The following is a 26,496-nucleotide window of genomic DNA, read 5'->3' as shown; positions in this document are numbered from 1 at the left end:
TTAACGAATAAAAATATCGAAAGGATAAACTGTAGTACAAAGTATTAAAAATTTGGAGTGAATAGTTACAACGTGTTTAAGTATTAAGACCTAAATTTTGACTTTTGTGTCTGTTCGGCAGCAAGTAAAAGTGGTTTATTAAGAGGAAGAAAAAAAACGGAAGGATGTCTGTCGAAAATTAAAGTTATATTAAATTTAAGAAGCAGCACCAATATTTTTGTGGAGTGCAGTAAAAATAGGACGATACTATGTGTAGAATTGGAAATTTGGTAAAAAATAAGTAGGCTAACATGATCAGTATTATGGCAAGCTGATATAGAGTTTAACAAGGACAAGCATTTGAACTAAGCAGTCTCGGAAGAATCTTGTAAAATAGTTAAATGATGTGCACATAGAATTTGGAACGATTTTTAAATAGAAGAAAACGAATCAACTACTGCTATATCGGCCTATTTGCATGCCATTGTCCTCCACCATTCCTCCGGGGAATGTTACTTTGATGATCTTCCCCATCTTGGTGTTATTGCAAACCGGGGGATTTCCTTGGAATGATTTGACCTGGGGTCGGACCAGGGTGCCTTATAATCTGGTACCACGGAAACACGTAGCGAACAGGCAGTGTTTCAGACTTTGTCTGGTCCCGATTACTGGAGAGGTATGTTGTGGTTGTGGTTTAAACCCAAACTCGCAGGAATATACTGTTGGTTAATAGACTGATGCACGGTAAAAAGTCGGGAAAAGTTTGGTGCCGTTGCCGAGACAACAGATACCTAGAGTAAGTGTGACGGATGAATGAGAAGTGTGCTGAGTTGAATGATGTTGGATGTAATGTATCCTATACAAGTTATGTTCTTGCATTTTGAAAGTTACATAGCGGACACCAATGACCAGATAGTAGATAGCCTAAGTACTAGAGCAAAGTGCTTGTACATGGAACGGCAGAACAAGCACAAAGGGGCGGAGGTGAGTCATCTAATAAGCTCACCCTGTGGTTGTTAAAAGTATCACCGTGAAATAAGGCTAACACAGCGGGTGTTCTTGTCAAGCACTTCTAATTATGTCCCCTTTAGCCGATTGGAGATTTGAAATCCCCGACCCGATCTTATTAGGCCCTATTTTCTTTTTGTTTTTATGACAATGCATCATTACAAGCTCGGAGTCCTTCACTATGTATTGACATATTGATAATACATCTAGTTTAAACCAAAATGCATAAGATAATAATTGAGGAGCCATGGAGGGCTCCTATTTATCCATTATAGTCTATTTAGTAAGATTTTTTAAAACCCATCCATCTTATTGTGTTTATTCCCATCGATTCTGCCATTTACTTTGAGATACTTCTCTTTCCATAAACTTTACGTTGGCCTATATTTCCGCCTCAGCTTCTTTTCCGATCGTTCAGACATTTAGATTTATCAGGTAGAATGTCTATGGTAATCATCCCCTCAACTACATATGTTACATCATCTGAGAAGCCCATACGATCTGACATGCTTCTAATCATACAGTGCCCAGTAATTATCTCTATGAGAGGTTTAAAACAATTTCTATCAAGAGCCAACAGAGCTGAGGTGCTTTTCCGTATATGACTGGGTCATAGCATTTTTGATATTGTGTTCCATAATGCAGCCGGAAATATAACTACGCTTTTGCGATCGTTAATCATGGTTCTATGAGAAATCCAAATTGATGTTCAGAGATAATGTAATAATTTGGCTTTGGAATACTTTCCTATGTATTTTAGATAAACAAGTAATAGCCTATTACCTGATGGCAGTATTAGCAGTATCACTTTTGATATTACATGATAATGATATAAAATCAGATTTTAATGAAATATTTACAAAGTACTTCATCCGACTCAGCAAGTCTAGGGCTATTAAGGCTAGGTTCACACCTGTCATATATTTGACGGAAAATACATAACCACTATTTTATGTAAATGTTGTTTTGATTTTACATAATTTTTGTAATTGCAAATAATGTTGATAGAAATAAAAAGACGTTCTAATTATATAACTTTGTGTTAATGTCACATCATTTTTAGTCAAATATTTGATAGGTGTGAACGTACTGTAAGTATATTATTGTTTACCCAAAATCTGCAGAATTTCAAAGGTTTTTGACAAAAAAAATATGAAAGTTTTAAACTATACTTTTAGTGCACTCTACAATATACATAATCCCACAATGACCACCCTCTTAAAAAAAGTCAAGGACCTTTTTTACTCTTTAGTTTTTCCAGCCACAAAAGCGTCATTTATTCTGCAATGCCCAAAAAGGAAGAAAAGCAAAACAAAACAAAAAAAGTAGAATTAATGTGCACTTTTGAGCAGTCAATTGGAATGCTGACGTTGGGTTTTGAAAAATGAAAAAATAAAAACTATATTGCACAAAATTATAATTACTACATGATTACGGTCAAATGACTAACAAGTTGGCTTTAATTTAAATGTGGAGTACTTATGTGTGAATGCTTGGTTGGTTGGTTTATTTGAATTACACACGTTTAATACACACAAACGGAAAAAAAAGAATTTCGAACCCTAAGGTGTAACACAAAGCAAATAAGGAAAAATTGACAAAATGAAAAGAAATATGTAATGTAAGCAGTTATGAATCCAGTTCTTAAAAGCTAAATTCCATAAATGTTTTACCCACCACGAACACCTGCTGAATAAATGCGTGTATTTTGTTAAATTTTTCTAAGGAATAACGTGTTAAATACGCATTTTCTTCTTTAAGCCATTTTGTTAGTTTTATATCATTTTGGTTTTTTATGTGTAAAAAGTTATTAAAATAAAAATGCAATGGAAATTATATTTCATGAACCACTTAAAATGAATAGAAACATGTACAGAAAAGCAACTAGACAGTAAATTGTGCTGCAAATGAACAAACATAAAGGATATATTCTACTAAAAATTCCTCATAAATTTTTTATTTTTCTTCAGTCCTTTTTAAGTAGCCTTTACTGTTTTATGTTAAATTACTTGTGGTTAAACCATTCAAAGAGAAGTGAGTTCCTCCATACTTTATAAATGTGTAATTTTAGTTGGTAACAAATTATTTTACTAAAGACATTTTTCAATGATTCATTATGTTTTTTTTGAAATGGCAAATGTGATTAAACTTTATATACATTTTAGGTAGAATAACCTGATGAAATGTTTAGCAATATATTGATAAATCCCGTGCATGTTCCAGGTTCTCGTCAGGTTTGCTGCTATTTTAATTAAATACATATAACATATGTTTCCCTCATTAGAGAGTAATATTTTAGAAATAAGCTCCAAATCGGAGTCCGATTTGAAAAACCTTTATTAATTTTATATTAATTTAAAAAACCTTTCAATAAAACAAATTTTCTGCCAATGGCTTAATTTTTGATCAAAAACTTAAAAGTAACATTAAGCTAAACCTGAAATGTTACATAATATATTTTTTTTACATATTATAGCTTTCCTTATATCTGAAAGGCATCATCCCACTTTTTATTATAAAAAATGAAGTGGGCGAAAGGTGGCACGCCCATACAATGTAAAAACAAACATTCGTACTTCACAGAAATTATAACAGTTCTGGCATTCGTAGGAATATAAAAAGTGGAAGTGGGACCTAACGTATTACGTAAATATTAAATCTCATTTGGTATAATATAACGGCAAGAATCCTTAAAGAAAGAAAATAATTTTATATAAATGGAATAGATTATTGAAATGAGTAAATTGAATGAATAACTATTCATTGAACTACATAGAACCAAAAAGAGCAGACCAACTTTAGTGGGCGTGGGACTTCCCATAATATTAAAATAATGGATATTATATCAGAAACTATTACAGATTATCATAACATAAAAATGTATGTACCATTTATTATCATTTAATTAGCAATATACCACGCCCATTTAACAGATTTTGCCCATTTTTTGTATGGCCGTTCATATTGTCTGTAATCATGAAAAGTTTTATTTCGATACGAATTTGCAAAAGCGAGTCATGACTTCATTCCAGCAAGATTTAGCATTTGCACCACTGTGCATCGTCATTGAGTAAGAGTTCAGAGAGTTCACAGCTTAATTTAAAGACATTTATATACAAGAAGATGTCTAAGTGATTTACGTTAACACCTGCCGTGTCGTCCTTATTTCACGGTGGTCTTTTTCAACCCACAGGATGAGCTTTTGTGACGACTCACCAACTCCGCTTTGTGTATCTTACACGCAGGTGGCAATTCTTGTACATAGTTCTGCCGGTCCATGTAAAAGCACTTTGCTCAAGCACTCGAGCTATCCAATCGCTGACCATTGTAGCTCCGTCACTTTACTTCCGACATGCAAAAATATCACTTCAGTTTACAACTATGCAGATGGTATGGTCTTTGTTGAGGCGGTAAGAAATCCTGTTCTTAAAGCTGTGATACACGCTTGTCAGATCTTACAACGTTGTCAGTAAAATGTGCATAACATGTCTAACAACCGTGTGAACTTACAATTTTTCTTTTGCAACGTTGTCAGAAAAAGGATTACTGACAATGTTGCAACACAAAATTTGTAAGTTGACACTGTTGTTAGACATTTCTGCACATTTTACTGCCAACGTTTGTAAGATCTAACAAAAGTGTATACACAGCTTTACTCCCAGAGAACACACAGTGATAAATGTAGTATGAACAGAGTTTTCCCTGAACATACAGGGACAAGGAAGGAAAACTCAATGTTATCACTTGTATAAGAGATACCTTTCATCCATCACCACTCAACCCAGCACACTTCTAATTCATTCGACACACCCATAGAGAACAACATCCGACTCATTCTATATTGATCTTATATCATATACATTTAACACCAACTTATTTCCAACAGTCACTCCTCTGTGGGGTATCTGTTGTCTTGGCAACAGCACCGAAGTTATCCATAATTATAAATTATAACCGAATATAAGACTTTTAACCGACATTCTCTTCCCGAGAATTTGGGTTTAAAACACAGCTACTATGTGCTCCCTGAAGTAACCTATCCAATAACCGGGACAAGACATATTCCGAAACTTTGCCCTGCCGTCTACCGGTTCCCGTGGTACCAGATTATGTGGGTCTCTGGTTTGTCCCCATGTCAAATCATTCCATGGAAAGGCGGAGGATAAATTTGATCGTCACCAGTTTATAGTACCGGCAGACTAGAGGTACTGGCCTCTTTTCCCTGGGATTGCAATCACACCAACGCTTAAAATCGGACTTGTCCTGGGACACCTTTCTTTTGAAAATGAGGATAACTCTTCTCCTCTTTTGCTATTTTTATGAAAGTTCATATTGATTTTTTTTTACTAACGTGTTCAAAAAATTCGAATTTGTTGGACCAAGGATACATTTTGGCTAAAAAAATGTGTGTATAAGTTTTTTTCTGACTCAATCTTTATAATCTACGACAAAAATTAATAAAAAATCCTTGAAATTTATAGCTTTTCTTGGAAATGGGTATCTCCACCTAATACTCGTATTTAATACAACTTATGACGGCTTAATTTCACCTCTTTTTCCTTAGTATGTATGATATAGTTAACAGGTTGTAAAAAATTTTTAACATTTTAATACTAATTTAGCATTTTTCCGCCCTTTTAATTTCCTATCAAAAACTAACATGAAACGCACAAAATGTATACGACGATGAGAACTTAAAATGATAGTGAGCGACATGTTTAAACACCATTAAAATAAACCAAGTGAAATAATGAAGAAATTAAAATAAAATAGACCAACGAAGAAAAAAAAAGAATTAAATAAAATAATTCATTATCACCATGATAATGAATGACAAACAAAACGTCTAAAATGTAGTAAAACTTGTACATTCAACTAACTGAGTGCTTATTATGAGTTACTAGCAGTATGAATGAAGGAACACTAAATGACTGACGTAGTAGCAGTGACTGCCTGATTGCTACTTTACAAAATGCTTAGCAGCAGTTGACATTAACTGCCAACAACAACGGCAATAGAAATATAAAGTTGTCACCACATATTAAATGTACAATAGAAAAAAATATTAAAGTCAGTCAGTCATCGTCATCAGTCGCCAGTCACATTGTAAGTTAGTTTTTTGCACGTCTGTTTATGTTTTTTTTTATTTTTTGCAAATTTGTGACTTTTTGTGGTAAAACATGAGTTGAATTTCTGTTTATTTTCTGTTTATAAAATGTGGTTAATGTTGCACAATTTGTTTTAAATATTATAATTTAAATAGAACAATAGTTTGATAAGAAAAAAAACTGTTTTCATTTGGCTTAAAAAACCAACACACAGTTTTTATATAAAAATAATTAAGCTGTGGGATTAAGAATAAAATGTTCAGCAAGCGTATTATGCATTTGCTACAAATGTTGCAAATTTTGTATTTAAACAACATGCTGCTTTATAATGTTGGAATAGTAAGATTCCTTTTCTTACTCCAAAATAGGACTAAATTCCCTTAGACCTTTTTGTGTTTAAATTATTAATAGATCATCTTTTATAGAATTGTATAAGACATCTAGGAGTAGTGAAACGATTGGTAGAACCACAAAGATCCTATGGGGTGAACGTAACGAGAGCAGAACGAATAGCTTATTCAAAATGAGCAAGTCTGAGGTTAGTATTTTGAGTGGACGCACAGGCAAAAAAGTTGGACATATGGATTAAGACGAATGTAGAGCATTTTCACTAATTGCTTTTATGATATAATTTCTATTTTTTCTATATTTCTTAAGTTGGTTCTACAAATGTACCCACGAAATTTACGTCCGGAGATCATGCTGAAGTTACGAGCACATGAGGATAATTATACAGCAGTAATTGTACACAGAGGGAAAAAGAAATATACACGCCTGGTACCAAATTGAACCCAAAATGTTTATAATTTTTCAATACCATCCGTTGTCAAAGTATATACAGTGATGTTCGATAAAATAGAGCCACCATCACGTTCAAGTTCTCCCCACTTAAAATCTCTCCTACAAAGAATAGAGTTGAAAAACTAACTGAAATGTTGTATTGATCTGTTATGAATGTAATAGCATTATTTTTGCAATAATTTACGCGTCGCTATTCGTAATTTTAATGAAATTTTAAATTAAGCTATATAAAATGCTGTAACAAAAAATAGAGCCAGTTTGCAAAAATATAAAAATTTAACAATTTGTAGACAATTTTCAAATTGAAATAGATCCAAATAGTAAGTTGCTTTATATTATTATTTTAAAAGAATCTCATTAAAAAATTATAATTTTGAGTACAAAAGGGGCAGAGGCAAACATTGAAGGCGATACAGCAGAAAAACGATAAAAACACTTCTTGATCTAGGAAAGGGCTATAGACAAACTGTTGAAATAATTAGGTGCTCCAAGAAAGTAATAGAAGATGCTGTAAAATATAAGTTTAAGCCAAAAAAAATATGGAGAAGAAATAAAAAATTACATCTTTTTTTAAGGGAAAAAAATCAGACTCATGCAGAGGATGACACTTTTGTGTGCTCCGTAAAACCTTAAAAGGGAATATAATTTAGTAAGACCTCTCATGTATAAAAATAATTAAAAGGATAAAATTAGTAGAAAAATATTATATGGTACTTTAAAGATCCTGAAAGAAAAAAAAATTTGAAATCTCCCCTTGAGCAGGAATCAAAATATTTTGTGGTCAGATGTAAAAAAGTATATTTATTTTATTCTGATATGATCCGTATAGCTATACGTAGACGTTTTAACACTGGAATTTGTCCCCAATGTGCTATGAAGATCTGAACATGGTGTCGGATACGTAATGGTATGGGGTTATTTTTTCTTGTTTGGAACATGGTCTCTATTTCGGATTGAGGGAAGATAGGACTGTAAATATCCCATAATTATAATTAATGATGCTATGCTGAATGAAAAATAGCACTTTTTAAGGAGATTCCTACTATTGTGTCCTCAAAAGCGCAATTTTTTTACATGACTCCATATTTCTTGCTCCAAAAAGAAGTGTTATTTCTTATTCTTTCTTGATATTTTCTGGTTTAAACTTATGCATTTTTACAGTTTATACTATTTTTTGGATCAAAGAATTATTTCAACAATTTCTCTATAGCCCTTACCTTGAACATGGCGTATTTTTATAATTTTTCTGCGGTCTCGCCTGCAAAGTTTGCTTCTGCTTCTTTTTGGACTCAAAATTATTGTTTATAATGAGATTATATTGGGATTGTAATAATAAGCCTTAAACTTACAATTGTTAAATTTTTATATTTTTGCAAACTGGCTCTATTTTTTGTCACACCATTTTATATAGCTTAATTTAAAATTTCATTAAAATTACGAAAAGTGACGCGTAAATTATTGCAAAAATAATGGTATTATATTCATAACTGATCAATACAAAATTTCAGTTAGTTTTTCCAACTCAATTCTTCATTGGAGAGATTTTAAGTAAAAAGAAACTTCGAAAGAGGAGGTGGCTCTATTTTTCGGAACATCACTGTACATACGTACGACAACACTATGTAATGTTGACAACATTGCAACAATTCGTTATCGAAATCTAAATTTTATACACATCCGTTGTCTAAATGTTAACAAACATGGTAAGCTCACTATTGACAAACAATCCGTTGCCTATAGTGAGCTTACCACGTTTGTTAACATTTAGACAACGGATGTGTATAAAATTTAGATTTCTACAATGAATTGTTGACAACGGATGTTATTGAAAAATTATAAACTCTTTGGTGTCAATTTGGTACCAGACGTGTATATTTCCTTTTCCCTCTGTGTCATTAAACCTTAATCAATTACATATAATTGTAATTGATTTTTTTTTCAATTACAATTACTTTTTAGAATTGTTAGACTCATCTGAGATGCTAAAAATTTCGGTCGTCCTAATTTTGGCCAATTTAGCACTGATTTTGTTTCTGTTACAAAGTGGACCCTTTATTTAGGTCTTGCTACTATGTCACCTACCTATCGCATTATTTTCCCTTTTTGAAAGTTCTTTACAATTATTCCTACTTCTTCAGTTATGTATGACTCTAGTTTTGGGATTTTTATTTAAATTCTGCGAAATAACAAACCTTTTGTGTATATTTCAGCTGCCATTTAGCCAATTATGAACTGATTCTCATAAACATTTAATTCTTATAGAAGTTATTAATGTCGAATTTTAGCGCCATTTGAGAATGTTAAAGTCATGTCCAGATATTTGCCAAACTATACTATCGAAATACTAACTGTATTTCGAAGGACCACTTGCTTGGGAGCAAAGTGTGGGTGAGTAGTAGTTGATGAAAATTTCATTCCAGACTAACTTGATCGTCTCAAGATAATTCAAGATTTTACAAACGATATGACAAACCAATGAATTTTTGAAAACAACTTTTCTAAAAAGTTTAAGTTTTTTCAATATTTTGAAGAATAATCTGGGTAAGTAATCGACACTATTTATGTATATATAAGTGAAATCCTATAAAAAACATTTTACCAAGATTGATTAAAATATTAAATCACAACTCAATTACAACAATCAAGAAACATGTAATAAATATGTAATAAATTCTAAACCAAATTAAAATAATCTCCCTTGTCAATAAAAACTAAAAATCAAAATGTTGTTAACATATTTAATATAAATTATTGTCATTATACCCTGGAGAATTTCAAAACATAAAAGAGTATGCACTTAACACCAAAATAACCAAAAATTAATTCAAAAGCTCAAAATTTACCACAACTTAAAAGTAACATAATTTTATTAGTGTTTATTAAACACAAATGTTTATTACTTTTTATACCTCAAGAACTGAATACCCCTATTATTGTTTTATTTACTAGCATGTAATTGTTGTTTAATTTGTGTCTCAGTAAATTGTGCTTGTAAGTAGTCCACTCAACTCTACTGCACTCCATTTTAAGTTGTTTAAAGCATATGTTTTTTTTTTTGCTTTTTTAAAATTTCATTAACTTGATTTTAAACAGTCTATAGAGATTTTTTTTTTTTTTTTAAATGGAAACAATAAATCAGTTTAAAATTATTTTTTAGTATTTACGAGTTCAATACTAAATTTTATTTTTTTATTATATTGCAAGTCAATATTCTGTCCATATAAGATGATGACAGTTAAACATTGGAAAAACAAGCAAAAAACGCTGAGAGCAAACAAAAACGAAACAACATTTTCAACTCTAAATGGTGTTTCAATCTTGACATAGTTTTTTTAGCCTAAACACAACACGACAACAACAATAATACTTAAACAAAAATTTGTTTTATTTTGTAAATAAAAATTAAACACATCATTTAACATACATACATACATATGTACAGGGTATTTCGAATAAAAGTTTATTAAAAAATATTATTTTTAAGTACAAATATTCCAATTATTTGGGGAACGAGATTTCATTCCGTTGACCTCTGTACATTTTTACAATACTTGGGCGCTTTAATTTGGCCAAAATGTCTATTCAAAATACGCTTAATTTAAAAGACTTATAGTCGGACCACCCTGTACATTTATAAAAATCTTGAAATATTCAGAATTGTATTAAAATCCCCTTTTGAAAATATAAATTTTTTAGGTACAATTAACTGAGAGTTAATTGTACCTAAATGGTATTACGATGGTATTATGATCCAAAGAACCAATTTTTTTGATTCCAATGGACAAAAATTGAACTGCTGAAACAGAATCAAATTATCGATTTGTATCTAATGAATAAAACAAATCGTCGTTTTCACTGCTTCTACAAAAATCATCAAAATGAAGAGTTAATCTCTACAGTTCTCTTTTATCCTAAAGATAAACAATCAAAATCGACCAAGTAAAAGCTCGTGGCCTTAGACTTGCATCAATCAGAGTGCAACATGTTTCGAACATGTGGTCAAGGATGATTATGTGGTAAGACCTAAATCGATTAGTATCCGATCAGAACACCCACAACCCATTCACGTTTCTTCATTCTAGAAACTAAAACCGCCTTTCTTTTGTTAAAAGATTGATTGATTGATTGGTTGGCTACCTATAACTATGAACTAAATCTTTAACCATGTCAGTTCGTTCACTCCGAAAGTGAGAACTTACTTAGTTTATTCATAGATTCGATAGCTAGCTTACCGTTAGTAAATTACCAAAGAGGTCACGTACATATACTCAGATATCAGTCATGTCAACTCGCGACTACATGTTCTTGCAAAAATGGGGACAATAGCGAATGGTCTAACGTAATTTGAACCCCGACCAATAGCATATCCAGTTGCTCAAGAGGACAGTCCTGAACTAGCTATTTAACCGACCACTTAGGGTGACCGCTAGACACCGACCACCCATTTGAAGCAGCAATTGTAACATGTCTCTCCATAGATAACAAATAGAAAGCTAGTACAAAGAAGTCAATAAATGGCAATGAAACTTTTACTTTAAGTTTTTTTGTCTACTAGAATAGATAACTTGTTTTAAAGTCTACTAGAATAGATAATTTGGAGACAGTACAATGACAGTTGTCTTCGCTCTCTCTTACAAAAAGAACACAAAACTGACTGCACTAAAAAGAGTACATTCGTAACGAAAGACGTATTAGAGCCAACTAAGTAGTTAGATGTTACTAATGCTGTTTTAGTTCATCATTAGCTTTCGCTCGACGCTTTCAGCAAATTCCAGATCAATTCCGTAAAAAACTTAGAAACAAAGAGGTAAAATTTTATAAAAATGCACTTGTTTGATAGAAATGCAATCTCATGTAATGGGAGACTTTTTGCAACTTTCGGGTCAAGATTTTTATGCGACTGATATCGGAAAAAGAAATCCCCAAGAAGTCAATTAATTGTGAACAGGCTCGATAAACGCAGAAATATCTATGACGGTTTATCTACAAAAAGGGAGTTTATCTATGTTGAAACGGCAGAGAGTGTCTTCATACCTATTTCTAGGCCGAATTGGCCCCTTAGTGGTATTCAAACAATAATGACAATATTGTAACACGAAACTATGCAGAACTTTGGCCTGAGGAAAGTTATAGGACTCTTGTAAAAAAAGAATTAATGAACACAGTGGAGGTGTCCCACGACATGTACGACTTTAAGCGCCAGTGGACCCCCTCTTCGAAAAATGCAAAAGAAAGCTACTATAAAATATTTAAGGGGTAGATTTTCGGAAAAAGTAGATAAATTATAAATACCGAATTGTTACTCTACTATATAAATGAAATTTAAATAATGTTCTTAAAAATTCTTATTTTATCATATCGAGCCCTTTTTGCAAAATGGACGTAAGCGACTTGATTTTCGATTTTCGTTTTTTTATAGAAATCGATAATATAGGTCCATTAGCATCATCTCTAAAAATTTCGTAGCTATAGACCCAATGGTTTCAACTTTACAAGAAAAAGAAAAAAGACGTAAGTACACATTAATTTTCTGTTTATTAATTTTTTAACAGCTAAGTGTCGGTTACGTCTAAATTTTCTTTTAAAATATATTAAATTTATAGAAAAATTTTGAACAAATTAAAGTATTAAATTTGTTTCTGAATGAAATGCCACATATCTGAGTAAAATTCATATAATTATCACTATGCCATTGCAATTTATGTGCTAAAATTTATAATTTTCTATAACTTTTTATGAATTTAGTTCATTCTAATTACTAATTACATTGCATTTATATTATTACCATTTAACCAACTCTTATATTTGGTTGTAAATTTGTGGATTTCGGAATGCGGACCTGTATATGGACTCTTAATGAATCAATAGTCCCAGAATTTACTTATTTATTCGATATAAGGCGAATTGTACTACCATGTATGGATATTAATGTAGACATCAGGGTGATTTTCAGAATACGGCCTTTAATGAGGGATTAGGTCAATTGTGGACCGAGGTCTATAGAATTTAAACGCGTGATTAGTTTTGAAAACAATTTTTTTTTGTAGAATTTCATCATACTTTCTTAATTTTTGAAAGAATTATTAACTGTAAACTTATTTTCTGTATGAGGGGCATAGAAAACCATCCTAAACATCATCATACATCAAATTTCGTTGCTATACTGATATTTTTAAGACTGCTATGGTCATAAAATCATTGTCTTACAGGGTCCATATATGCAGGCTAGGGTTAAATATTGCCTGTCATTTGTCAAACTTCCCAACATAATTTACAGGTATATATAACCGACTTCTGCAAAATTTTATAGCGATTGCTACATAAACAACATATTTATTAATGTTTTAACTATAATCCGGGAGGTACTTGTATGGGGGCTAAGTGAAATCAAGAACCGATTTTGCCCATTATTAACACAAAACAATATTTGTCATCAATAAGCATTTTTGGAGAATTTCATCACTCTAGCTCATAACGTTCGGAACCTATCCGGTTTTCAACAAAAAGACTGACATACAGACATCCAGATGACCTTAAAATCTTATAAGAAAATATTTATTACACTCTTAAATTTCAGATTTATACAAATTATATAAAGATATACACCAAAAAATATTTTTTTTAGACAGAGAATTTAGACGTAACTGCCTCAACATTGTTTATATCATAAAAATTTGTCTCGGCAAAAAAGACGTAAGCGACAAAAAAATCGGATATAGCGTCAATATAAAATCGAAACAAACTGCATCCCATATTTTAGATGTAATAATATTTATTAACGGAGTTTTGGAGTAATGCTATGTTCTACTTCGAAGATAATTAAAAAAAATGCTCTCCTGTAAAATTTAGTTTTTGTCGGTTACGTCTTTTGTGCGAAAAGGGCTTGATATAGATTCCATAAAATATTCTGTAGACAATCAATAATAAGAACTCATCTTGAAAAAAAAAAACTCAAAAGAAACTATGAGTAACATGACTGTTGTCAATGAAAATGTAACTTTTGTTATAACAATGATGCAACCAGTGATAAATTTTCCAAACCATAACAAAAGAATTTTCTAAATGCTGCGCAAATAATAAAACAGACAAAGAGATTAAGAAGAACACAGATATGTTTAAAAGGAGATTATGTATATGATAAAAAATGTAACATATAATAGTAAAATGTTATGATTAATAATATTACTAATTTGTTAGATTATAGTGTATATTTATGTAATTATTTATATAAACGATTAAGTAGAAATTAAACACATTAATATGTACATATATCAAATACATTTTTCTTTTTTTTTTGCAAAAGTAAATTTTTACAAAATTCATAAGAATTTTCAACATGAATAAATATTTAATCATGTTTAAGAAATTATTAGATTTTGAAAAACAAATAAGAAACGAAAGCAAGAGTTTACGTAAAATATAAAATATATTCCATGAAGAAAATTAACATAATTTCTATTACCTGGAACTTTACTTTTATAATATGTAAGTTAATGACTTAACAACACCAAGTAATCGAGAGAGTTCATTGAACTAACTGCTAAAAGGTTTTTAATAAACCTAACTTTTTTTCATATTAAATATAACTTTTATCCTTTTTTCTTCTTCTTATTATCTTCAATAACAATCATAAACATTGTCTGTTTATGTTAGTGAAACTAATGTAATATTTAACAAATTCTGTTCAAGACATTTACTATAAAATCATGTTTTGTGGTCAGTAGAACTCATTGAATGAAATAGAAAAAAAAATACTCCATCCACATTCCATCCATAACTTTTGTTTTACTGTTAGTTTGAACTTTTGCTGACATCAACAACATGAAACAGAGAATATAAATAAAAACAAAGACCAGAGTCACTCAATTCTAGTGACAATGTTAGAAAAAAATGAAGATGATATTGCTCTTGTACTCCTCCTGATGATGTTCTTGTTAGCAAAACATGTCCATTTCTATATACCGCATACCACCATCTATGGTTGGTAGTTGGTTGTCTGTTTGAATAGAGAAAACGTTAGCTGTCATTCTCATCATCACAGTTGTAAAACTGTAAAAAGTTTCTTGTTGTTCATTTCTGTTGTTGGATGTTGTATAGAAAGTTATGTTTTATTCAAGTCGAATTGTGCTCCGGTAATGAGTTTCATATTCAGAAAGTATAACAAATGTGTGTGTATGTTGTTTTCCAGCAGCAGTGGAATTACAATAGTAAGTCTTGATACTACGAAGGGCGTTTGAAAAATATATCTTAAAATGAACGACGTATGTATATGTAGGTCGCCTTCCAGGAGTACTATCGATCAAAAGATTCGGAAGTATTTGAAAGGTACCCAGCAAAAACTCGGTAATGGGTTGTTGTACTTCCAAGGCCACTTACTTTTCAATGACTACCACTTACCGTCTGCATTACTTAGAAGTACTCTAGTAATGAATTTCTTATAATCTGATATACAAAAAAGAAAACAAAGGTATGTGAAAACCATTATTTGACGCGCAATAAAATAGCTAAGCAGTGGTGCAGTGTGTAGAACATTTGACTAACAAACCAAAGTCCCTGGTTCGTATTCCAGCTAGCTCTTTTTATTATTAAAAAATAAAACAACTTACAAACAACTTCTTTGTAAGAGAAATTACAAGTACTTCTTTAACTCCCTATTTGTAAGCGAGCGTGGAAGTACTTGCCTCCAATGACATCACCGTGTTAAAATAATGACTTAAAATGCTAATAAAGAAGTAGTGAAAAGAGGTTTTATTAGCTTTTTAACTCATTACTTTTCAATGTATGTTTTTCCTGGGTACTTTTTCAAATAATTTGTCTACTAAATATTAGCAATCCAAATCGATCAAGTGAAAGCTCCGTGGCCTTAAACCTGCATCAATCAAAGTGTATAGGCCAATATCGGACATGTGGTCAAGTATGTCTTTCTAGTAAAATCTAAATCGTTTAGTACGCGCTGAAAAAGGAATACCAATAACCCTATCAGTTTTATCATTATGAAAACGAGGACTGGCTTAAGCTAGTTCATAGATTCGATGGCTGGTTTACTGATAGTACCTCGCTGCATCGTATAGAGTAGACTGGCATCTTTTGATCATATGATCAAGGATTAGCCATCCTTGACTACATGATGAACTGAATTTTTAACCCAGTCAATTTATTCATTCTGAATATAAGAACTAACTGTGGCTAGTTCTATCCTGAGGCAATCGGAATCTCATAAATCGCTACTTCCCTTAAATAGTTTTTTCCGCGTCATTCGATCATATGATCAAGTATTAGCCATCCTTGACCACATGATGAACTAAATTTTTAACCCAGTACATTCTGAAACTACAGCTAACTTCTCTCCTCAGACAATTAAAAATTATACCTCTACGGAGTTCCTCCTTCCCTTAAATAGTTGTTTACGAATGCAAAATCTCTTTTAGACTCAATGAAGACTGTAGTATCCTTCAACCAGAAATATCAGAGATCAAGAAGGCGTCAAATAGACTAAGGTACTATCGGATATCTAACACCGATAGTTAAGCCGCTATTATATCCCTTATTGGTGTGTGTTTCACATCTAAACTTGTCCATGAATGTCCTGCGTCTCTCAATGAGACATTCAAACATTACCCTTATATGGGTCAAAGGACATGGTACTACATATGGCAATAATATTGCCGACACTTTGGCAAGAGTTGCAACCACGCTAAGTGAACTGGAAATAGACCATTACTGTGAAGTTCCACTACCTGCAATTAAAAAACCGAGCAAAGAGATCTGTAATTCCAATGCTCAGGACCATTGGTCTAGTGTGTAATCGTGTTCGACAGCTAGAGCGTTGTGACCTCATATGAATACACGGAGAACTACCTATCTCGTTGGCCTTCAAAGACTACAATTAGGCAATGAGGTATCGGTCATTCCCAGTCACTGCAAATTTGATAACCATGCTTCTGCAGAAGTTTTAAGAATGAGGATAATGATGAGACAGCAGTCCATCCATCTTCTCTGTAACTGCACGGTGCAGGAAATGGCTCAAAACCGAACTCTAGGTGCAATCAACTTCACAGATATATCAGATCTTTCGAACGACATTAGAACGATTGCATGTTAGAAATTGTCAAAATGGGTGTGAACTTAAAATTCTCACTAGGCTGGGCGTAATCTTCATACTATATATTTCTTTCTATATTTCTTCTGTCTTTTCTATATTTCTTTACATTATCTCTATTATTTACTTGTCTTACAAAGGGATCATATATAAAACTTATTACTTTAGAGTAAAGAAATGTGGCAACATTATCCATGTTAATATCATCAATCTACGGTTAAAGATTTTTATTAACCGATTCTTAAGAAAAAATATCAGAGAATGTGCCCTCAGTGTATACTGAGATCGTGACATCCCAAAGGAAAATGTTTAAATCCCAGACATCCCATGCCAATAGGCGTCTGCTGAAATGAAAAGTGATTTGCCTATACATAGTTTATTGGGCATCTCCTATACATCTTCGTTTACCGAAGATGGGACCTTTAGTAAGTAATAAAATAATATCCGACATCAGGAAAACTGGCTACCATTCTACACTTTTACTTTTCTTAATTTGTCAATATTTATAACATTAATATTGTAAAATTGTAAAATTATACTTTTTGGTATTATTTAATAAAACGCCTTCTTCCAATAACTATAAAATATGTTTATTTAAATCTTTTATCAAACATATAAATCCCTTCAATATTTTCTTAAAAAACTTTAAAGAAAAAGGCAAACACAACTTTAAAATGGTGCATTTCTTAGTGTCAGTTTCATAATTAAGCCTCTTTTATCTCTAAACAAAATACAATTTGACATACTTTCACTTTTATAAATAAATATTATAAATTGAAAAAATCAAAAAAAATATCAAGTGTTAATTAAATCAAATACACTGATACAAAAATAAAAAGCCAGCAATCAAGCAGGCAGAGGCTCACAGCTGTAGTTACGCACTGTATTGAAAAAATCGAACAAAAACTAATAAAACAAAAAGAAACTTAAACTTAACGTCAATAAAAAACCAACACAAAACAAATAAAACTTATTTTAACAGATGACTAAACCAAATAATGAAATAAGGCCTAAAACAAATTCATAAAAAAAAGCAAAAACAATCCTCAACACAAAAAAAAAATTCACAAAAAGTGGTTTGGGGGACTACTTTTCAACTTTAGACACGCATTATAAAAAAAGTTACACGAAAAAAAACGCAAAACGTGCGTATTTAACTTAATAATTAGAAAAAAAAAACATTTGCCTCCTCTCTCTCTCTTTCTAGGGGTTTGACTAAATAAATGTTTGAATCTAAAAGTACGACCAAAACGACAACAACCGGCCGGCTTACTGCTATTTTTTGTTTGTTTGTTTGTCTGAAAGTATTTTAAACATAATTTTTTCACACAAAACTTTTTAAACTTCAAACTATTAAAGGTTGACTAAGACTTAGTCAAGGACAATTTTTAAACAAATTTAAATACTCGTAGTAATAGTGATACAATTTACTAACGCAGTTTATACACAGCAAGAAAAAATTTTAGTTTTATTTTTTTTTTATAAAAAAAATTGTTTTCTCCAGAAAAATATGTATCAATAACTTTTTCTATAGAAGTTGACAGATTCTGAGCAACTTTGTAAATCGAAATGTTGCCAGATACTGAGCACCTTTTTCCATAGAAAAATTGTCAAATCCTGAGCAACTTTTTCCATAGAAGTGTTGTCAGATTCAGAGCAATTTGGTAAATATAAATGATTGCAGATTCTGAACAACTTTGTCCATAGAAAAGCTCTCAGATTCTGAGCAACTTTTTCCATAGAAAAGTTGTCAGATTCTGAGCAACTTTTTCCATAGAAAAGTTGTCATAAAAGTTTGTGCATAGAAAAGCTGTCAGATTCTGAGCAACTTTTTCCATAGAAGAGTTCTTAGATTCAAAGCAACTTTGTAAATAGATATGATTGCAGACTCTGAATAACTTTGTCCATAGAAAAGCTCTCATATTCTCAGCAACTTTTTCCATAGAAAAGCTGTCAGATTCTGAGCAACTTTTTCCATAGAAAAATTGTTAAATCCTTAGCAACTTTTTGCATAGAAGAGTTGTCAGATTCAGAGCAATTTTGTAAATAGATATGATTGCAGATTCTGAACAACTTTGTCCATAGAAATGCTCTCAGATTCTGAGCAACTTTTTCCATAGAAAAGTTATCAGATTCTGAGCAACTTTTTCAATAGAAAATTTGTCAGATTCTTTGTCCATAGAAAATCTGTTAGATTTTGAGCAACTTTTTCCATAGCAAAGTTGTCAGATTCTGAACAACTTTTTCCATAGAAAAGTTGTCACATTGTGTGCAACTTTGTGCATAGAAAAGCTGTCAGATTCTGAGCAACTTTTTTTACACAAAAGTTTTCGTATTCTGAAAAACTGTTTTCATAAAAAAGTTGCCAGATTCTAAGCAACTTTTTCTTTAAAAAAATTGTCAAATTTTTCTATAGAAATGCTGGATAAAAATTTACAGAAATGTTGTCAGTTTGTGAGCAACTTGTTCCGAAGAAAAGTCGTAGATTTTTGAGCAAGTTTTTCCGTACAAAAGTTTTCATTTCTAGAAACGTCATATTCTGTTATTTTTACATTATTATCTGATTAGAAACAATAAATTTTATAACTTTTTTAATGTTCAGTCAAATTTGATTTTAAAAGACAAAACTAATAAAAAAAACATTTAACACACAATAACAATAATATAAATCTATATTAAAAAATTCAGTATAAAGATAAAAAAATAACAACAACACAAACGATTACGAAATAAATTTTTGACACATTCTTAACTGAAGGAATTTGAATTCTAATGAAAAAATCGAATTAAAATAAATTAAAAAATAAACAAATTGCAAATTAGATAATTTAATGAAAACGAAATGAATTAATTTGCAAGTTTTGTAGCAGAATAAACTTTCGATTAAACGAATTAAAAACAAATATTTAAATACCGAGTGTGGAAGAGGGAATGCCAATAATACAAAAGAGGCTCAATTAAAATGTTTATGGAGGAGAAAAAGTAAAAAAAGAATAAACCACAAAAATCTAAATTGGAAATTTGCATTTGAAAATGAAATTCCATAAGAAACAAGGTCATAGTAATAAATTTGGTAATAAATTGGGTTATTAATTTAGGTACAGAAATGGCGTATTAAATAGCACATCCTTTTAAGGAATAAGAAAGATAGTTTTTTATTTTAATACAAAAATGTTTTTTTAAGAAAAAACAAGTTACGCTAATTAGTTGAACTGTAATGTATATTAATGTTAGTTTTTAAATCTCTTTGGAAGACTCATAATTTGTGTAAAATAATCATTTTATAAAGATATAAGTTTCAACACCTTTCGACATTAAAAAATATCACGCAGTCTTCTAACTTCATTAACTCTGTTTAAAGGTGAATGTGAACCCATTAAGAACAAATAATGATTTTGACAGGTCATCAGCTGTCTTTAAAGAAACTAAAACTATTTTCATTAATTATACATATAATTTCTTTGTATTATTAAAAGAATATGTAAATATGTAATTTTACATTAAAAATTCCTTAATTTATAAAAAGAAAACAAAGTAAATTAAGTACATTTAGTTCAATACATTCATGATAACTCATGGAAAATCCCTTTTTTGGCACACGATAAAATAAACCCTAGATTAACTAAATAAATCACTTGTAAAGGATGGTTGGAAGATTACATCATGAAGCAGAAGGCTGGCTTGAAAGGCAATAAGTTGTTGACATACATTTATAGTATATGTGTGTGCTTATTTATTTTCTTTTTAATTATTAATTATATTTTTATTATACATCAAACAGAATTTAACAGACTCTCACTTAACATACACCCACCCCCTCCTTACTCACGACTTCCTCCACATTCATCACAAACATTTTAAGACATTAAAGTATTACGTGGTTAAAATCTATTTTGCAATAAAATTAAGATTAAAAAACAATAAATATAATTATTATAATGAATTTAACCCAGCAAAAAAATATTTTGTTAAAACAGAAACATTCAAACTTTTGTTTAATAAAAAAGATGTCAGATTCTGAGCAATTCTTTCTATAGCAAAGTTTTCAGATTCTGCGAAACATTTTCTATACAAAAGTTGCGAGATTCTGATCACCTTTTTCTAAAGAAAAATTTTCAGATACCAAGCACCCTTTTATATAGAAAAATTGTCAGATTCAAAGCACCTTTTTCTATAGTAAAATTGTCAGATTCCAGGATTTATAGAAAAATTTTCAGATTGTAGGAAACTTCTTCTATAGAAAAGTTGTTAGATTCTGCGTAACATTTTTTATAGAAAAGTTGTCAGATTTTGAGCAACTTTTCCTATAGAAAATTTATCATATTCTGAGCAACTTTTCCTATAGAAAAGTTGTCAGATTCTGAGCAACTTTTCCTACATTCAAACTTTTGTTTAATAAAAAAGATCTCAGATTCTGAGCAACTCTTTCTATAGCAAAGTTTTCAGATTCTGCGAAACATTTTCTATACAAAATTTGCGAGATTCTAATCACCTTTTTCTAAAGAAAAATTTTCAGATTCCAAGCTTTATAGAAAAATTTTCAGATTGTAGGCAACTTTTTCTATAGAAAAGTTGTTAGATTCTGCCTAACAGAAAAGTTGTCAGATTTTGAGCAACTTTTACTATTTTTTATAGAAAAGTTGTCAGATACTGGGCAACATTTTATATAGAAAAGTTCTGACCAACTTTTCCTATAGAAAAGTTGACGGATTATGCGAATCATTTTATATAGAAATGTTATCGGATGAGCAACTTTTGTATAGAAAATTTGTCACATTCTGAGCAACTTTTCCTATAAGAAAGGTTGTTAGATTTGGAGCAATTTTTCTATAGAAAAGTTGTCAAATTCTGAACAACTTTTTGTATTTGTAAATTTCGATATAACCCAAAGTGTTGCTGGGATATTTAAGTAAATCTAAACCATCTAGATTTGGAGCAATTTTTCTATAGAAAAGTTGTCAAATTCTGAACAACTTTTTGTATTTGTAAATTTCGATATAACCCAAAAGTGTTGCTGGGATATTTAAGTAAATCTAAACCAAACTAAACTGAGCTAAGCTGTTGACTGGTGAAGACCGACCCCTCATTTGCACATGTGTTTAAAAATACAACAATATGTATTAGCAACAAATAATTAGAAAAAAAATATGTAGAGTAGTGTTTTTTTTTTGTATTATCGATTTTCACAACAATTTCGTGTTTGGGTGATGAATAATATAAAGAACAAAAATATTAAAGAAATAAAAAACTTGAATATATTTAAGTAGTCGTACAAGTAGTTTATATATACATATTTATGTTGTTTTGTTTTATAAATGTATATTTCTATTTCATATTTGTATGTTAAAAGTACAAAGACCTCAGGAGTTGTAACAAAATAGAAAACGAACTTAGACGACATTTAACTCGGTGAATAAAAGAGCACATGTTGCAGTAATGTTAAGAAGTTTAGCAAAAAAATATGAAACGTCTTTAGTGTAAAACTATATTTCAAAGTAATTTTAGTTAGTATTAAATTTTTTAAATTGTTCCTGAATAAAATTCTTTAGACTTGCTGAAAAATTTTTTCGTCTCTGAGCAACTTTTTGTATAGAAAAGTTGCCAGTTTCTGAGCAAATGTTTTCATTAATATATTGTCAGCTTTATAGCAACTGGTTCAATAGCAGAGACGTCAGTTTCTGAGCAACTCTTTCTATTGAAAAATTGTCAGTTTACAAGAAACTTTTTCAATTGTCAGTTTTCAGCATCTTTTTCTATAGAAATTTTACCAGTTTCTCAGCAACTTTTTCTATAAAAAAAGATGTTAGTTTCTGAGCAACATTTACTATAGAAAAGTTGTCAGTGTAATAATTATTTAAAATCAATAAAAGTTCGACATATTTCACACTACTGTAGGTACTTAGAAATAAAACAAAGAGGAAAAAAAAGAACATATGTAGGGGTATTAAAAGAAACCGTAAAAGGCGAAACAAAAATAAACAACATAAAAAAAGGCAGAGGAAAAAACTCAACTGACTGACGAGTCAACCTAACCAACCTGTGTTTCAGTGTTTTGTTACTTCAGCCAAAGAGTCAACCCAGTTTATTACTTCTAAAAAGCAAACACACATTCATATTCATCAACAACGATTTTTTCATTCACCAAAAAAAAATACAAAAAAGTAGGAAGTATAACACGAGTCAAAAAAGAAATGAATGAATGAAAGAAAGAAATTTATTAGAATTGTATGACGACTAGACTGACTTTGAGTTCGAAAGTATTTGCACACACAGAGCAGATTGTATTAGAAAATATTTTAAGACGAAGAATTGAGTTGTCATCTACATTTTTATTGATTTTTTTTTTTTCGTAGTAAATTTTTCTTTGTTTTTGTTGTATTTAATCATCAACATTGACAAGATGTCGAAATGGTTTAAATAATGGCTGTCATAAATTTCTGATATTTATTTGGTGTATTTCGAAGTTATAAATTTATAATGGAATGTTTGGAAACATATACCTATAAAATAATACATCTTAGTGGCATGTCAGGATTGAATTTTATTAATATTACTAAAGACCAACTTATAGCAACGGAAATTTGCTTGTGGAAAAACAAAATATGAGTAAGTTAGTTGCGTTTAAAGATTTTCTTTAACAACAACTAAAACAGTTATTTATTTTCATTTCATATATCTTCCTGAAAATCTCTTAATCAAGAAAAGTAATTTCTAGACTTATTTAATATTGTGGGAAATTGTTGCAAAGTTTAACTGTAAAATCTTAATGCTTTTGTTAAAACAGTTCTTTCATACGATTATTGATTGTAATTCACACAAGTTGTTTCTTTGTCCATCTGTCTCACCGGCTTTGTTTCGATACATTCCTTACTGCACTATACTACACATTCTGTTTTCGTAATCATTATTACAAATTATTTTTTCACAGTGTTTTTATTTTCAAACGTGATGTGTTTATTTAAAATATTTTATTGGACATCAACTGCTAAAGGTGTTTGAGCATTTAGAACCCTTTTGTGAAAATATTTTTAAAATTGATTGCAGTTGGGGTGTCAGTCACTGTAGTTTTAAACCAAAAAAATATATATATAAAAGAATTATGTATGTAAATAAAAAGTTGTCAGAGTTGAGCAACTTTTTTGTATAGCTTCTGAGTTGTAAAAAAATGAACCAACTTCTTCTGTAGTAAATGTTTCAGTTTTTGAGCAACTTTTTCAATAGAAAAATTGCTAGAATCTAAGCAACTTTATACATTAAAAAGTTATAAGATTCCGGTCAACTTTGTATATATAAAAGTTGGCAGATTCTAGGCAACTTTGTCTATAGAAAAGTTGTATGCTTTTGATCAACTTTGTCTATAGAAAAGTCATATTCCTAGAAACGTTGTTGTCAGATACTGAGCAACTTTTTATATAGAAACGTTGTCATATTCTAAGCAACTTTGTCTATAGAAAAGTTGTCACATTCTGAGAAACTTCTATAGAAAAGTTGTCTTTTTCTAATCATCTTTCTCTATAGAAAAGTCGTCATATTCTAATCAAATTTGTCTGTAGAAAAGTTGTCATATTCAGAGAAACTTTGTATATAGAGAAATTGTCAGATTGTGTGCATCTTTTTGAAAGAAGAGTTTTCACATTCTGAGCAACTTTTCTAACAGACATGTTTTCAGACACTGATCAACTTTTTATATAGAAACGTTGTCATATTCTAAGCAACTTTATCTATAGTTGTCACATTCTGAGCAACTTCTTCTATATAAAAGTTGTCTTGTTCTATAGAAAAGTTGTCATATTCTATTGTCTATAGAAAAGTTGTCATATTCAGAGAAACTTTGTATATAGGGAAGTTGTCAGATTGTGAGCAACTTTTTCAATAGACATATAGTCAGATACTGAGCACCTTTTATATATAGCAACTTTTTGTAATAGACATGTAGTCAGATACTGAGCAACCTTTTATATAGAAACTTTGTCATATTCTCAGCAACTTTGTCTATAGAAAAGTTGTCACATTCTGAGTAACTTTTTTTCTATAAAAAAGTTGTCATGTTCTAATCAACTTTGTCTATAGAAAAGTCATCATATTCTAATCAACTTTGTCTATTAAGAAGTTTTTATATTCAGAGAAACTTTGTCTATAGAGAAGTTGTCAAATTCTGAGAAACTTTATCGATAGAAAAGTTGTCAGATTCTGAGCAATTTGTTTATAAAAATGTTGTCAGATTCTGAGAAACTTTTTCTATAGAAAAATTGTTGTATTGTCTAACGAAAATTTGTCAGAATATGATATGAACTTTGGCAATTTTTTTCTGAGAAAATTTTGTTAAATTCTGAGTAACTTTGTATATAGAAAAGATGTCAGATTCTGAACAAACTTGTCTTAAGAAAAGTTTTAAGTTTTTTAACAAAATAAAGTATTCTACATTATTAAAATTCATTTTATTTACACACCTTGACCATCAAAATTCTTCTCTCTTCATTTGCACATTATTTAAAAACAATAATATTTTTTTTGGAAAAGTCAATCATTCACATTAATTGTGATTTCCATACATATTTTCTTTTTCACCAAATAACGTTCTCCCTTATACGGTTTCAAAATTAAACACTAAGCTAATCAAGCAGAAAATCACTTTTTCCACCACAATATTTAAAATTCAAGCTTTTCCCTATTTTTTTCCATTTCTATCTGTCTGTCAGTCTTTTAGTATTTGCATTTATGTGTGAAATACATGCCATTTTTTCTGTATGTCTATCTCTCAGTCTGTATTTTTTTAGGCAAAAGTTTTATACAAATGTTCAATAATTGAAACCGGAAAATATATATTTTAATTTAAATGTTTGTTATTTTTTGTTAAAGAAGAAAAACAATAGACTGTAACAAAAAATAAATAAAAAAAGAGACTCGAATCAAACTAAATATACTCAAAAACAAACATTGTATTACTTGTTAAGGTCTTTGACAATGATGATGGAATGGAAATATAAATTTCTGGTATTAGTTTGATAAAAAAAAACAAAAAACATAGTATCAACCCTAAACAAAACTACAAATTGTATCACAACAGATAAATTTGTATGAGAATATCATTGGATTATAGTGTAAAAACAACTCAATTATATAAATATTTAGATGGACAATTCATTTTAAATTAATATATTTAGTTTTTCGATAATCAATGGCAATTGAATTAAGAGAATATACAAAGTTCTTGAAAATTATTATTAAAATTAATATAAACAGATTCTTCTCCAACAGATTCGATCGATAAGATATTTATAGTTTCTCAGTAGTTTTTCCACAGAAATGTTTCTGGCCAATATTTTTTCAAATTTGTTGTCAGATTCTAACCAACTTTTTCTATAGAAAAGCTGTGATATTCTGAGCAACTTTTTCTATAGAAAAGTTGTCAGATTCTGAGCAACTTTTTCTATAGAAAAGTTTTCAGATCTGAGCAACTTTTTCTATAGAAAAGTTTTCAGATCTGAGCAACTTTTTCTA

General features: G+C 30.2%; 1 protein-coding gene across 4 annotated transcripts in view; it reads right to left on the bottom strand.

Annotated features, from left to right (window-relative positions):
* Positions 1–26,496, bottom strand: part of LOC119616185 (maternal protein pumilio-like) — a 203,768-nt gene that overhangs the window by 150,626 nt on the left and 26,646 nt on the right. The window lies entirely within an intron of this gene.

This window comes from Lucilia sericata, unplaced genomic scaffold (genome assembly GCF_015586225.1).
Source record: "Lucilia sericata isolate MDLA Ls3-8-SP2 unplaced genomic scaffold, ASM1558622v1 Contig000061F_arrow, whole genome shotgun sequence".
Taxonomy (NCBI): domain Eukaryota; kingdom Metazoa; phylum Arthropoda; class Insecta; order Diptera; family Calliphoridae; genus Lucilia; species Lucilia sericata.
Note: the sequence above shows the minus strand (reverse complement) of the source record. Positions and strands in the feature narration are given on the sequence as shown.